Source organism: Leopardus geoffroyi, chromosome C2 (assembly GCF_018350155.1).
Source record: "Leopardus geoffroyi isolate Oge1 chromosome C2, O.geoffroyi_Oge1_pat1.0, whole genome shotgun sequence".
Taxonomy (NCBI): Eukaryota; Metazoa; Chordata; class Mammalia; order Carnivora; family Felidae; genus Leopardus; species Leopardus geoffroyi.
The window spans coordinates 81,570,671-81,585,398 of NC_059333.1; the positions used below are offsets into that span (position 1 = coordinate 81,570,671).

Consider the following 14,728-nt stretch of genomic DNA (forward strand, 5'->3'; position numbering starts at 1 on the left):
GAAAAATAGAGTCATGAATATAATGAGAACACTTCTACCTGTCACTTAAGATTCAACAGTTCTTACCATTTTGCCATATTTGTTTCATACTTTTTTACTGAAGTATTGGAAAGTAAATTACAGGTGTCATGACATCTCACACCAAAATACTCATGCATATATCATTGTTGGGGATCCTTCCTTATGTGTCAAAGGCTGTGTGTATCACTCTGCTCTCAGAAGATGTCAGGGTGCTCTGGTAAGCTCGGTTGTTCCTCAACTGTCTGAATCCTGTTGTCACACATAGAAGTTAATCAGGATAGGGGCCCTGGGTGGCTCCGTTGGTTAAGCATCCGATTCGTGGTTTCGGATCAGGTCATGATTTCATGGCTTGTGAGTTCGAGCCCCATGCCAGGCTCTGTGCTGGCAGCTTGGAGCCTGCTTGAAATTCTCTGTCTCCCTCTCTCTCCACCCCTCTCCAACTCATGTTCTCTCTCTCTCCCTCTCAAAAGTAAATAAATATTCTAAAAAAGAAGTTAATCAGGACATCGCTCACACACTCATGAAGAGAAAGTTTTGGGTGGAACCCAAGGAAGGTCTTAGCTGATTGATCTGGAAAGAGGAAACAGCACATTAACTAAATCCTCAAAAGACACAAAGTGGGAAAGTGTTATAAGCACTAAGTGATGCCAGAGAGAAAATGCAAAGCACTTGGGGGAGGTAGAAATTTACCTGAACAATGCGTGTTCTTATTTTTGAAATTAAAAATTGTTTAAAACATTAATAGTTACAGAAAGACTGGGCACAGTATTATTTGGGACAGGTAAAACACTGTATCTGCAGATTCATTTAATCGTATAAAAGACAACTGTAGTTATTGCCCTCACCCTGTGAGAAACATGGCGCTAGACTGGGTGTGGGTGCGGGGTGGGGGTGGGGTAAGCTGCTGAGATGTACAGACAGGTCCTCCCCCTCCACTGGGGCATAACTGAACTGGAAGTGTGTCAACTCCTGAGAGAACGTCTGGGAAGCTTGTTTGAGAAGCGTTGGCTCACTTATGTGGGGTAAGATATCATTTTCAATAGGCAAAGAGTAAAAGAAGCAGATATCATTCCATTTGCTCTGTGCTGGGGTCAGGGCAGGCTACCTGCAGATGTTCTGGGCAAGAGGGTGGGCAAGGTGGTTGGGTAGTTTGCTTGCAAAAGTCTGCCGGCTCAGTGATTCCGTCAAACAAAAGGGAAGCAGGCAAAATGAGTGACAGTAGGTTCCAGAATGTTCAGCCTGTCTCAGTAAGTGAAATACGTTTCCAATTCAAAACAGCCTACATGGTGGCAATGACTGGAAACTAAGGCCTGATACCCAGTCTGTGGCTGGTGGACCAAACTGAGCACCCATCTGGCTTTCCACACATTGGGAGGAAAAGGTTCCTCATCCATAGCCCCAGTGCATATCTACATTTCTTTTGACTTATGAAACACCCCACCACACCACCGCTTCCCCCATGGGGTTCATAAGAACAAGCACCACCTTCTTCTGTCCTGACGTTGCTGCCATAAGGAATGCAAGTCTATGTTGACTGACTCGGCAATGAAAATTGTTTTCATCCTCCTGAGAGGAGGAACATGTTTTCTTCCCAGAGCGCCCCCTCTTTGGAAGAACACAGTCTTTCCTGAGCTCCCTCCTCCAGCCTAACCCCTGGCCCTGAAGCCCAGGATCCGCTGATGGGCGAGAAAACACATGAGCTCACTGGAGCTTATATAAGAGCTCTTGGCAGGCCTTCCCGGGAGCATGCTCACATTTGCCTTGTCTAGGCAATGTGAGTTTTCTTTTCTCTATCTCCCCAGAACAGAGAGGGCTATGTGTACTCCTGTTCATTAGTAGTTTTGTAGCAGGGAGGAGGAAACACAGCGTTCCTTCCTATAGCCCAGTGATTCAAATTGGCACAGTTTTCCTGAGGGGGAGAAATAGTATCTAAAAGAACTCACCTGTTTGTGTTGAGCCCCTTGTCTTAGTTCTTTTCCATGAGGAGGCTGTATGGCCTCCGTCCCTGCAGTGGAGCCATGAGAGCAATAAGGGCCGAAGCCTCCTCGACATCTCTGAGGACTACAGCTCAGGTGTCCCTTCTGAGATGTTTGTGAGCAGGGTCTAGAGCAGAGAGAGACAGAATGGATGGAAACTCCTGTCTTCCCTCAAAGGTAAAAATAAAACATTTATGCAGATCTTTCAGGTGTTCTCATTGGCAGGAAATTGATCCTGCCTCCAGAGGACTTGGCGAAAACTCCTATCCTTCCCCAGACTTCATTTTCTTGATGGAGGAAAGAAACTTTGGGGAAACGTTTGGGAACTGCATTCTGGAAACTCAAAGAGAAGCGAGGAGAGAGAGAGAGAAAGTAAAGGAAGGTCATGAGTCCAACCAACAAATTCAGTGGGTGTTTTACACGGCTCCCAAGAGAGAAAGGATTTGGTTCTTCTTTTGCAGCTGAGGGAAGAAAAGGAGAGGGAGGAGCCAGGGGGCCCTTGGCCATGATGGGCTCCACTGTGCCTCCCCAGTGGCTCCAGGCCTGGACAGCTCAGGGCAGTGCCAGACAACACGGGGAGCTCAGCCTGTGCCTTCTCATTCTCCTTCCAGAGCCTCAAGGCTATGACCAACCCCAGGATGCTTCCTGCCCACAGGCAGGTGGGGAGATGCGCTCTCCTCTCCCTGCTCAGCATTATTCTACTCCTCTCCTGGGGCCAGCACCCCTTCCTACCTGACACCAAGGAGCAGGAGGGACTTGAGCGAGTGTCAGATTATGTCTCCGTTTTCCCACCCGTGGGTTGGGGCCAGAGAGGGCGGTTCATATATTTATTCATTTATTCATCCATAAATACTGTGTTATTAACCAATGTTGATTTGCCAGGCACTGTACCCTAACTTCTTAACGTATTTCAACATGGCTGTCTTGCTTTTTCTCAGCCATTTCCCAGCACATGCTGCTTTTCCCAACCTGCACCCACCTGCAATGCCCACTTCTTCCACTTTTTCCTTTTTCTTTTATTCTCATGATGTTTCTCTTCCCTTTCCTCCTATGATTCTATTTTTAGAGCTTTCATACATAAAATCAGAGGATCATAGGGATCTTAAGGGGACATTTGCCCACTTTGTTATCTCCAGGCAAGTCTGTGCTGAAAAGGCCCAGGAAAGATCAGAGAACATCATCCCGAGCCCAATTTCAGAATGTATTCAAGTGTCTTACAGCTTCTCCACATCAAGAAATTATCTCCAATGCCTAACTGAAACCCCTCTCTTCAATACTACGCTCCTTTTTCTTTTCCTTTTGGGTCATGTCTCAGGCCTAAAGCACCTTTGTGGGTATAGAACCACTGAGGAGTTTAATGCAAAACAGCATAGCCAAACATCCCAGACCAGAGGATATGAGCTTCAGTATGAAAACAATAGAACCAGGAACAAAGAAAGGACCATAGACCATAGCAATTCAGTAGGTTTAGTTTCTGTGAAATCAACAAAAAGAGAATAAGAAAGAACCCACAAGTATAACCCTACTGGAGTTGTGATTTCTGATCAACTACCTCAATTAACACAAAAAGTTCATTGAGCAGGGAGTTTTGGAGTCAGCCCCCTATTGTTGGAAAGGCTCTTCCTTCCATGTCATCAAGTTCAGCCTTGCACACAGAGTTGGTAGCTAGCATAGCACAATGTCAGTGCTCTGTCGATTGTAGTTGAATAACAAATGGTGGTCATTCAGCTCTGGCTCCAATGCCACTATATGCAGAATTCCTCTCCAGAGCCGTTTTTCCAGGCCTCTGGTTAGGAGGCAAGCCAGGTCTACACTTGGACAGGGCCTGATGCTCCAAATGTTGCCCTTTTTGATCTGCACAAACCTGCCAAGATTGCTTACAGCTGATAGAGGCAGTGTGGGTAGTGGGCCTAGCAGGTGGGTCGCCTGATGAGGAGGCAGATTTCAAAACCTGCACCATTTTCTTCCTTCCTTTCTTCTCCAGATGACAAGAGGCAAGAGATCCGACTAAAGAGAAGAAGGTCCTACAGCATGTTGCTGACCCAGCTTATAGCACAGCTGCCCTCTTCCACAGAAAGAGAAGAAGCAACCTTTTGTGCCTCTGTGTACCATCACCCTCAACGCTCGGTAGATACCTCAGAGAAAGTGATATTGTTAGCAAGTAATCATAATCCCAAAGAAGCCACTGCTAAGGTGTGGTTTCTGATGGATGCTTTTCTTTCTCTACAGAAAACAAGACCCTCCTGTCTTGGAAAATTCTGGCAACTGTCCCATAGAGGCTGCTGTGGAAGGGAGCCATTCCACATGCCAGGATGGTGTGAGGGATGAAACCCTGCCTGGGAAACAAGCGCAACATGGGGAGTAGGCTACAGTCCTGTCTCAGCCACATGGCCTTGGGCATGTCCTTTAGCCTTCTGGGGCCTCTCTTTCTCTGTCTACCAAACAAGGGGGCTCTAAAGACTTTCCCTCTTCAATGATCTTGCCTTTACCTGGGGTAAATGCTGCGGCCAAAGGAGAGGGGGCAGGGTCCTTGTTCTTATGGGTCTCCCACCAGGCCCAAGGTTTCCCCCAGCCCTGCTACCCTGAAGGGCTACTCCTGGCCACTTCAAGAATCTTCTCTTCCCTCTTAAGGATTTATCAGGCTCAGAAATCAGCAGATTTGGGGGACCAATATGAAAAAAACTCTATGAGGAAACTCTTTGATAAGCCCTCCACCTTTACACACACACGCACACACACACGCACACACACACACACACACACACACACACACACATATACAAACACACATACTTGATCCCTGAAGTGTAAACATCTTCCCTTCTGTGTATCAGACCTATCTTCCCCTTTCTCATCGCCAGTATGTTGGGAGAAAACTCATTCCCACCAGTGGAAAAGCGCCACTTCCTCTTAGAGAACTTAGCTAAACCTCAGTGTTTGGGGGTGACCCTGGGCATAGGTTGAAGCAGAAGGTCCTAACGCACCTCAACCACGGCCCATAAATGCAGACTCGACCAGCCGAGACTGAGGCAGTAACTAGGTAACACAGTGCCGGGTCCAGATCCTTCGCTCGTGGTCCATCCACCTCCACAGCCTCCTCCACCCATAGATATGCTGTTCGTAGTGGTGGCCGCCTGCTCGAGCCTGCCTGTCTGCCTGCATTGAGTGCCGTACATTGTTCTGTAATGTACCGTGTATATGTGTGTCCTCACTCTGTGGTTTACTACAAATAAAAGTGACAGCGGGTAGCTGACCTCTGACCTCTGGGTGGTTTCTTTTCAAGCCACCGCTTGAGAAATCTGGGTTGTCTGATCAGCCACAGAGCACTGGAGACGAGCATGCTCCTCTAGACTCCCGGGTAGCCTATTCACAGGTGCGCACTGCCAGGGGTTCCACTGATGTGCCGGGACTAGGAAGAATGGAAACTCTCCGTTACTACTTTCTTGGTGCTGGAGGAGGGGGAGAGGAAGCCAAAAGTCCTATTAAATAAGGCTTTACCAAACATTTCATGCACATCATTTCACTGATATCTGAAAACTCCCCTCTGAAGTGATTAGCGTTTTATAGATGAGGAAACAAAGGCTCAGAAACGGTAATTAACTTGCTCAACAAGTAACACAGTAAGTCACCCGGTTCTTGTCTCATATCCCATATATTCTTGCTCTTTCCTTTAAACTAGTATTTCTGCAGGGAGGGGGGTGGGGCATGGACTACTTACTTCAGAAACACCCGAGGTCCAGATTCCTGGGCCCCTGTCAGACCTCCTAGATCCTGAGAGTAGGAGCCTCAAATCTGATCTTTTATAAGCTGGGTTGGTACATACATCCTTGCGGCCACCGCACCTCACCCTGCTGGGAGAACAGGACCACTGGAAGGACAGAGACAAGCCAGGGCTTTGGAACAACTCAGAAACTGGAGGCTGTGGAAGAGCGCCGTGAGATAGAAGAGATCCGGAAAGGAAGCATGTCTGGAATGAAGCGAGGCCATGGGCTTCACATCAGAGGTGGCCGGCCCCTCACCCCAGAATGTAGACCCCGAGAAGAGTCCTTCAGCTAGTCCCCGGGCTGAGCGGTCCCAAGCCAGGGGTTCAGACTCACACCTGGGTGGGGCTAAGCAAGGAGGTGTGGGCTCAACTCCGAAGCCTCCGGTAAAAGGCTACAAAGGAGCAGCCTCAGGAGGAGGCTGCCTTGTCTGTCCCCACTGCCCTGCCCAGCCTGGCCTTCCCAGGGAGTCCCAGGATCTGAAGAGCCATTGTCTCCTTGCCTCTCCAGGTTCTTCCTGCCACAGTTGACCAACAATGTTCCCAAAGATCCAGAACCCATGCCCTGAAGTCTGTCTTCTCCACGTCCCTGCTGTCACCCTCAGGGCTGGGCAAGGACTCTGGCCTCAGGGAGCCTAACCAAAATGTTACTCACTCCTACCCATCCCCTCCCCTTTCCACCTGGATCTGCCCGAGTTCTATTTTGTGCCTTAGAGTCTAGGTGGAGGTTTCTGAAATGACGGTTGGGATGTTTGAGGTGGGGCCCTGTGAGACAGATGCGTAATTGCTCCCGGGGGCAGGACGAAATACTGGAAATAGCTCCACAGCCGCTCAACTGGGGACATCCGGCTCCATTCTCACCCTCCCCACTGCGACACTAACTATGCGTGAAAAATATTTTCCCCAGGAGGATGGCTTTTCTGGAGTCAAGAAATCAAGGAAACCCCTCCTGTCCAGAATTTGATATAACCGAATCTGCAAAACATTTAGGTTATGAATCCGGAAAGTGGTTTATGATATACAACTCTTATAGTGAGAATTCTCTCCAATCTCTGTAGCTAGGGAAAGAATTGTGTAAACAAGGAAAATGCTGGTCCATTCAAGAACAAAGGCCCTTAGCATTTGTGTTTGCATTTTAAACAATAGCGAAGAATAAGCCACTTGCTGTCGCATTTACAAGATTTTCTAACACATGGGACTGTGTTTCCTCTCCTTCCCCCACTTCACAGGTTACTGTGTGCCTTTAACAGTAACAAAACTCCCTTTGTTTTTAAATGCTCTTTCCTCCTACCTTCCATTAAACCAGCCTATCAATTATTACAGAAATATTTCTGAATCTAAAACCCTAAAGGCATTCACAGAGGCAGCAGAAAGTCAAAGACAGCCAGAGTGGTGATGGAAGATCAGAAAACATCAGAGAGATTAGAAGGAAAGTGGTGGTCTGGGAATTGGAGGGTTTGCAGACAGCCGGGAGTCTGACCTCTCAGCCAGAGCAAGACCCGCACCACAGCACCTGTCCTGCCCACAGCCACCTGCCTGAAGACTTCTTTGAAAGGCAGCCCACCATCTTCCCAGAGAGCCCCTTCAGGAGCAGTTTTCTGAGACTTGGATAGGTTCCTATTGCACCCGAAGTCTGCCTCCCATTGACTCCGATCCCATTGACTCCCTGGCTTGGCCACTGGCAATGCAAAATACATGTCACCTCTTCTGTGGGAAGGCGTGCAGGTATCTGAGAACAGTAACCTAGTCCTCTTTCTCTCCCCCCCCCCCCTCCAGACTAAACATCCTCTAAATCCTTAAATCATCCCTTATATGTCGTGACTGTCAGACCCTAAGCTATTCTTACAACTTTCTCTAGAACAACAACAGTTTGCCAAAGATCCCTCTTAAAATGTGATTCCCAGAGCTGAGCGCAGCGCCCCAGAAAAGGGCGGACAAGTGCAAAGCCACGTCCCTCACTCTGGACTCCGCATTCGCTTTCTTTGGCAGCCGAATGGCTCTGCTAATTCATCCTGCTCTCACAGCTGACATCTCTCCCTTCCAGCGAATGCTAGTAACTACCATTGGGGTGGTGCTTCACGGATCACAAAGTCCCTTCAGAAACGCGGTCTCATTGACTCCTCACCACGGCCCAGGGAGGGTGATTGGAGATGAGGAAGCTAAGGTTTTTCCAAGGCCGCACGGCCAGGCCTCAAGCCCGGAGTCTGTGGTTCCAAATCCTTGCTCCTCCACACACACCCATGTTGTCTTTTCACTTGAACTCCTGTTAAGGCCAAGGCAGCCTCCCTGGCTTCGTTTGCTAGTGTCTGTTCAAAATCTTTTTCTTTTTTCCGTTCCATTTTGTCTTGTCAGTGTGCACCCATCCTTGAGCCCCGTCTCGGTCTTTTTGACTCCTATTTCTGCCGCCCCGCATCATTAAAGGGGAGACACTGGGTCAGAGAGAGAAAACAGCAGAAGAGGATGAAGCACCGAACAAGGGGAGTCTCTGGGAGGAAGGAGCTGGAAAAGGAGCATCTCAGAGAAGAATGGGCGGCATGGTGTGGGTAAGGAAGGGGAGACTGGATTCCAGGCCCCACCCACCTTGGGGGCTCTGCTGCCCTAGGCAAACCGCTTAGTCTCTCATAGCCCCACATCTGAGTGGGACTAGTCCGTTCCCAAGACTTTTCCCAGTTTCCTGAATCTAATGTAGGAAAAGACCTTCTTGTTAATCCAATGGGTCATCTTCTCTTTTAATCCAATGACTATATTGAACATCAGATTTCACTCCATATATTTCACATGGCTTTCTTTTGCTACAAGAAAGAAAAGCAAAGAAGGCTGGGGGCCATGGTGTTAAGCAACATCTATTTCAGTTGATTGCCAGCCCTGGGGCTTGGGGGCGGGGGAGGGGAAGAAAGGATTACAACAGTTACTTCTCAAGATGCTGGACCCAGAGACTAAGAAATCCTCAAGGAGGCTGAGCCAGAAGCCTTACTGCTGTCACCAGACACCCTCTCCCTGTTGTTAGAGGACCAACGGTCCCACCATGAACAGTGGCATTCCATGACACGAGAAGGGAGAGAACATGTTATGCATCTCTTGTGCACCTTCCTGGGGAGGTCACATGGCAAATGTTCTCGGATCGTTGCTCTAAGAAATCTGATCCCATGTTTTTATTCTTCTGGAGCAAAGCTGTTCAATAGAAATATAACGTGAGCCACATAGGTAAGCTTAAATTTTCTAGCAGGCACGTAAAAAGAGTAAAAGGGAACAGGTGAAATGAACTGTAATAACTTTATTTAATTCAGGATTTCCCACACATTATCATTTTAACACGTAATCGATATAAAAGTATTCATGACTTAATAATCAAGTACTCAAATACTTAAAATAATTTTAAATAACATGAATAATTCAAATACTCTGAAATAGTTAATGAAATACTTTACATCATTTTTTTGTCCCAAGTCTTCAAAACCCAGTATTTATTTTATATGGCAGCACTAGCCTGGGGTGAGTGGCTGCCGTAGCAGACGGAGAAGTTCTAGGTGCTCCCACCAAATCTGGTGCTTCCCCATCACAGCCCTTCTCAGACTATGTTGTCATTGCCTGTTTCATGGTCTGCATTAGCCATCAGACTGGAGGTCTAGGAGGGCTGGGACTGTGGAGTTAACTAGCATGTTTCCGGCTCCGTGTTGGACAACGGATAGCATAGATCCTTGATGAACATTTGACGAGGAAGGAAGGGATGGAAGTTCACATATGGAAGCAGTACAGGGAAGACCTTGGGTTTGAACCTACATATCTGACAATAAAACACATCATCGTTTCACTGTATCTTGCTTCCTCCTAACCTTCCGGAAGCATATGAGAAGAGCCCAATGTTAGTGCCAAACAGATTGGGATTCAAATGTCAGCGAGGTGACCAGTCATGGGGAGCTCACAGAGGTTTTGGAGTGATTTTGTGCTAGTTACCTTACCTCTCTTAGCCCTGACCTCCTCATCTAGAAGATGGGGATGATAATATTTACCTCAGAAGTACCTATGAAGATGATATGTATCTTGCAAACATTAGATCTTCTGTAAATGTTGGTTTGCTTTCCTTGCCTAATAAAATGGAAAGAAATCATTCTTATCTGGCCAAGTTTTAATCATGCAGCAGCTTTGTCCCTATCGAGAGAGGGAAAAGTAATGAAAAGCAAACCAAAATTTGAGAAAAGGAGCCAGCTCCTACCATCTGCCTCCTTGTTTGTTCTTTAAAAAGCTCCACAAAATGCAGATCTAGCCAGGGTAGCCCGTGAATTAGGAGGAAGCCAGCAATCCCCCTGCTTTTCCAGTTGGTAGATGGACTCCGCACCTTCTTCTGACCTTTGCCTCAGGGATTCCAGTCTTTACACCTCCTCAGCCCCAAGCCCAGCAGAATCTGCTTTTGCTATTTTGAGAGCTCGGGAGGCTGGAAGAGCTCTGAACCATGCCTAGTGCAGCTGCCCAGGTAGAGAAGGGGCCCAGTCAGCGCTCAGAGATTCAGTCCTGAGGACTGAGTCTTAGCTGGGGTTGATCTTCAGGGAAGGAAACGGTTCCTTTAACCAATATCCTCGCGTAAGCTCAGGAAGAGGGACATCTGGGGAAGAAAGCAAAACTGCCATTGTCTGGATCAAAAAGCAGTTATCAGAATTAAATACTCCCTTCTAGCTTACTTCTGACCGTTCACCCTCCCCTCACACATCCCTTCTAGAGTCTTCTCATCCCCAGGCCTTTTCTGGCACAGCTCCTCTGCCTGCTGGGCCCTCCCCACTCCCTGTCACCACCACCCAGCTCCTCCCCACCTTCCTTTAACAATAGGCCTTCCCTCTCTCAGTCCTACCACCGCCATAGAAATAAGTAGACTGCACACACACACACACACACACACAACATACACATACATACACAGCAGCATCACACATGCATACATATCACCACCACTACCGCATACTCACATATTCACCACCATCACTTAACACATACATATACACTGACTCCCTTGCACACATACACAGCACCCCCACACCACAAACACATGCATGTACACATACCCCCCCACGCACACACAGAGGCACCTACACAGCACACTGTGTCACACACCTTCCACTGGTCCCCCCACCCTTATGCACCCCCAACACACAAACAGAATAAGTATCCACCTCAAAACATTGGCTCTCGTGAGTTCTGAAGACCTGTCTCTTTCGCCTTGATTAGAGATACACACATACAAACATATCTCCCCTACTTGACTCTGAGACCTGTGAGGACAGAGTCTGTTTCTCTTTTTATTTCTGCAACCTGCACGGTCCTTGGTTCATGGTGGGGGCTCAATCATTATTTCCAAATGAACAAATGACTCAATTAATCAATCACTATGGGTCTATAGGGCCTCAATGAGGTGAGAGGGAGAACCACGGGTGTAGGCCCTGAGTCGGCCTGGCCCTGGGGGTTGGGGGGGCTGTCTTTTGTGGCTAGTCCTGCCTGATCCTGCTTCACTGCCTCAGTTTCATTCCAAGGGAAATATTTGTTCTGTGAGCAAATAAAATGTGAATATGTTCTAATCTGTTGCAAAGATACACAGAGCTGCCTTCAGCCTGATGCTTAGCTCTCTGAGGGCACTTCAAAGAACTGCAAAAATAAAATGTCCATGGTGGGGGCGGGAGGTGTAACTCTTTCCTTCCCAGAGAGATGGGCAAATGAAGACTGGATATTAAGATTCCCCTTGAACATTTCTAAATAAAACCTCCTCCTCCAGGGGCGCCTGGCTGTGTCTATCGGTAGAGCATGTGATCTTGGGGTTGTGAATTCAAGCCCCATGTTGGTTGTAGAGATTACTTAAAAATAAAATCTTAAGGAGCGCCTGGGTGGCTCAGTTGGTTGAGCGTCTGACTTCAGCTCAGGTCATGATCTCATGGTAGGTGAGTTCGAGCCCCGCGTCGGGCTCTGTGCTGACAGCTCAGAGCCTGGAGCCTGTTTCGGATTCTGTGTCTCCCTCTTTCTCTCTCCTCCCCCGCTCATGCTCTGTCTCTCTCTTCTCAAAAATAAATAAACGTTAAAAAAAATTTTTTTTTAAATAAATAAAATCTTAAAACAAAAAAACCCTCCCATGGGCCTCAGGATCCCAGACATGCCAGGTCATAAGATTCTCTTCACCATCGTTCCAGAGATTAGGAAGAGCCAAACTTGTGAAAACACATCGATGCACACTCACACCAGAAAACTTTACTTGATTTCCATGGTTAATTAATGGAGAGTATACCTCCCAGAAACGTGTGTGCTTTAAACCAGACTTCCTCCATCTCCCCGGCCTGCTTTCAGCTAGCCTTCTGCCCACCCAAGCATCACACACACCATGGATCAGTGTGCCTACATTTTAACAAACATGCAGAATGATTGAAGAAGTCGGGAAGAAAAACAATTCCTAGTGGCAGAAAATTAGGAAGCGATCTTTGTATTTTGTTTGTTTCCTACTAGGGAATTCTTAGAAGTTCAGAACCTTCCATAATGAGCTGTCATTGGATACAGTTGTTTCCGAATATGGCCTCAGGTTTGATTGCAGGGTTTTGAAGCATCTGACCCAGAAATGCAATGTTTCAGTGTTCCCTTAGCCCAGCCCTGTCCCTACTTACAGGCTGGGACAAAAAACAACAACACAGCGTCGAACTATCAGTTATGGAAACCCAGGGCACACAGATGAAACCATTTATTAAATGCCTGAAGAGGGATGGCTTAAGTCTCTGCAGCAGATTCTGAAAACATAATCCAGGACTCCCGGCTACATCTCCATGTTGTGTAAGTGTGAGTCTTCCAGGTTGAACTGGCGTGAGGTCAGGCACACCTTTCTACAATTCCAGTTCAAGAACAAGCCTCAGTCACTTCTTAGGGCACAGTCTTATCTGCCATTTATAGGCCCTTAGCTGGTGTTTTAAGCCTCTCAACAAACTGCGGGTGAAAAATATTAGTGTCATCATCTGCTTCATTTCATAAGTGGAGAATGTAAGGCTCAGAGATGCCAAGCAACTTGCCCAAGGTAGCCCAGCTAGAGTCAGAATTCTGATTTGCTGACCCCAAAGCTGCTTCCCAGGGTACTGCTTCACCAAGCAAGCCAGTCTGCACAGAACTTCAGGAAGCCAATGTCTGCTTATTCCTACTAGTTTGTTATTCAAAGCAACTGCTATTCTCTACCTCATTAGATCCTCTATTTTTTAACATGTAATTTTAAAAATTTAACACATGTAAAAGCAACACAATACTAACCCAATCAATTCAAAAGACTTTTTGAAAGCCTCTATGTTTCCTTTGAAAATGAATTATCTTTTAGATTCCCCCATTACAGAGTGGAATTACAAGACCTCTCTGATGTGTTTACAACAGCCCTGTGCTCTGGGTATTCTTGCCTCTCCCGGGGGCCAGATGGATGCCCCTGGTGTCCCCTTCCTTCAGCCAGAAGCTGTCATTCACAGTGGGAAGTGGTCCTGGACCCCCAGGCAACAAGGTCTGGCTGGATCTCCAACAGTCATACCTATACTAAAATACACACACACACACACACACACACACACACACGGAGAGAGACAGAGAGAGAGAGAGAGAGAGAGAGAGAGAGAGAGATTGTCACGGTAGTGTTGTTTTTAACCTCAAAAATTTGGAAACAGCCTAATTTCCAACAGGAGGGAAACAAGTAAATGATGCTATAACCATAAGAAGGCATACAAGGCAAACCTTAAAAATGGAGTTTATGAAGAGTATTTAATGCCCTGGGGACATGCCTCCAATATAATGTTAGGCAAAATGCAAAGTTATATATTAAAAAATACATCTCCATTATGTAAAACAGTGAAGAAAAAAGCCAGGGAAGAAATATGTTTAAATGTTAACAGTATTCATTTCTAGAATTATGGGTGCCTGTTAATTTTTAATCGTTTTTGTATTTTCCTAATTGTACACAATGAGTATATAATGATTTTACAATTTGAAATGGTTTTTAAACTTTTCCAAGACCAAATCCCCAATCTGGTGAATTAAAAAGATTGATTTAAAAATTAACAGAAACAAACAATTTGGGGGAAACTGTAAAAAAGTGAGACTATTAAATATCTGATTGGAATTAGGCCATAAATTTAAAAATTTTTTAAAGTATCATGAGAGAAATGCATGCCTGCCAGTTGAAAGAACAATTTCTACTTCCGATCCTACTCCCTTACAAGTAATAATGTACCAAATCTTTTAAAATAACAAATGTAACAGCCTTCGGAATTCTGTTCCTTGTCAACCCTGGACTTGAGCTCAAAATTGACCTCTACCATTCACGGTCAGGCTTGATGAAGGGCTCTTGGATGAAATTTCTGGTGTGTGAGGGGGAGGGAGTCAGGGACGTAAGCATATATGAGCCTCCTCCCCAGCCTGGTGTGAGCTTAGTCACTTACTGGAGGAATTTAGAACCCCGTTCTCCCTCCACTGTGCAAGCTAGCAGAGGCAGAAAGCAGCAGCAGAAGGCCGTGCTGGGTTGATTCCAATCGTTCGGAGACACTCAGAGTGCCAGGAGCCCATAGCCAGTCTTCCCCATTCTTCTGGTAGACCTAGTCCTGTTCATTTGCACTTGGGAGGGTTCTGGGCCAGGACAAGGAGGCATCTAGAACGAATGCTTTTTTGGTCCTCCCTGTCCCCATCTCTTCAGCAGCCCTCTGAGCTATTTTTCTCTTTCCTCTCTGCTCTGATGTACTACAAGCCACCCTTCACACCCATTCGATGTATCTTTTCCAAGTTTCTCCTTTTCACTTGTCACTCCTCTACTCCAAAACTTACCTTAGCTCCCTCTTGCTCAAGGAATCCTATCCACACTCCTTAGCTGTCCACTATACAGTCCCTACCCAACTCCCCCCAAACTGGCCCTCCTCTGCCCTACGTCCCCTCCATACTCCCCCCACCTCATTCTCCCTACCCCCGCCCCAGCATCCAGCCCAGCTCT

General features: G+C 46.8%; 1 protein-coding gene across 13 annotated transcripts in view; it reads left to right on the forward strand.

Annotated features, from left to right (window-relative positions):
* The window catches only part of DGKG (diacylglycerol kinase gamma), a 213,030-nt gene extending 207,780 nt beyond the window's left edge, over positions 1 to 5,250 (forward strand). For 12 of the 13 annotated variants that reach the window (XR_006718463.1, XR_006718465.1, XR_006718466.1 and 9 more), the window contains 2 exons: positions 3,982 to 4,124; positions 4,227 to 5,250. The gene's annotated coding sequence lies outside the window, so the exon portion shown is untranslated. Of the gene's footprint in view, positions 1 to 1,978; positions 2,175 to 3,981; positions 4,125 to 4,226 lie in introns of all 13 variants that reach the window. The other variant, XR_006718455.1, reaches the window with a different exon arrangement.
* The last annotated feature ends 9,478 nt before the right edge of the window (positions 5,251 to 14,728 follow it).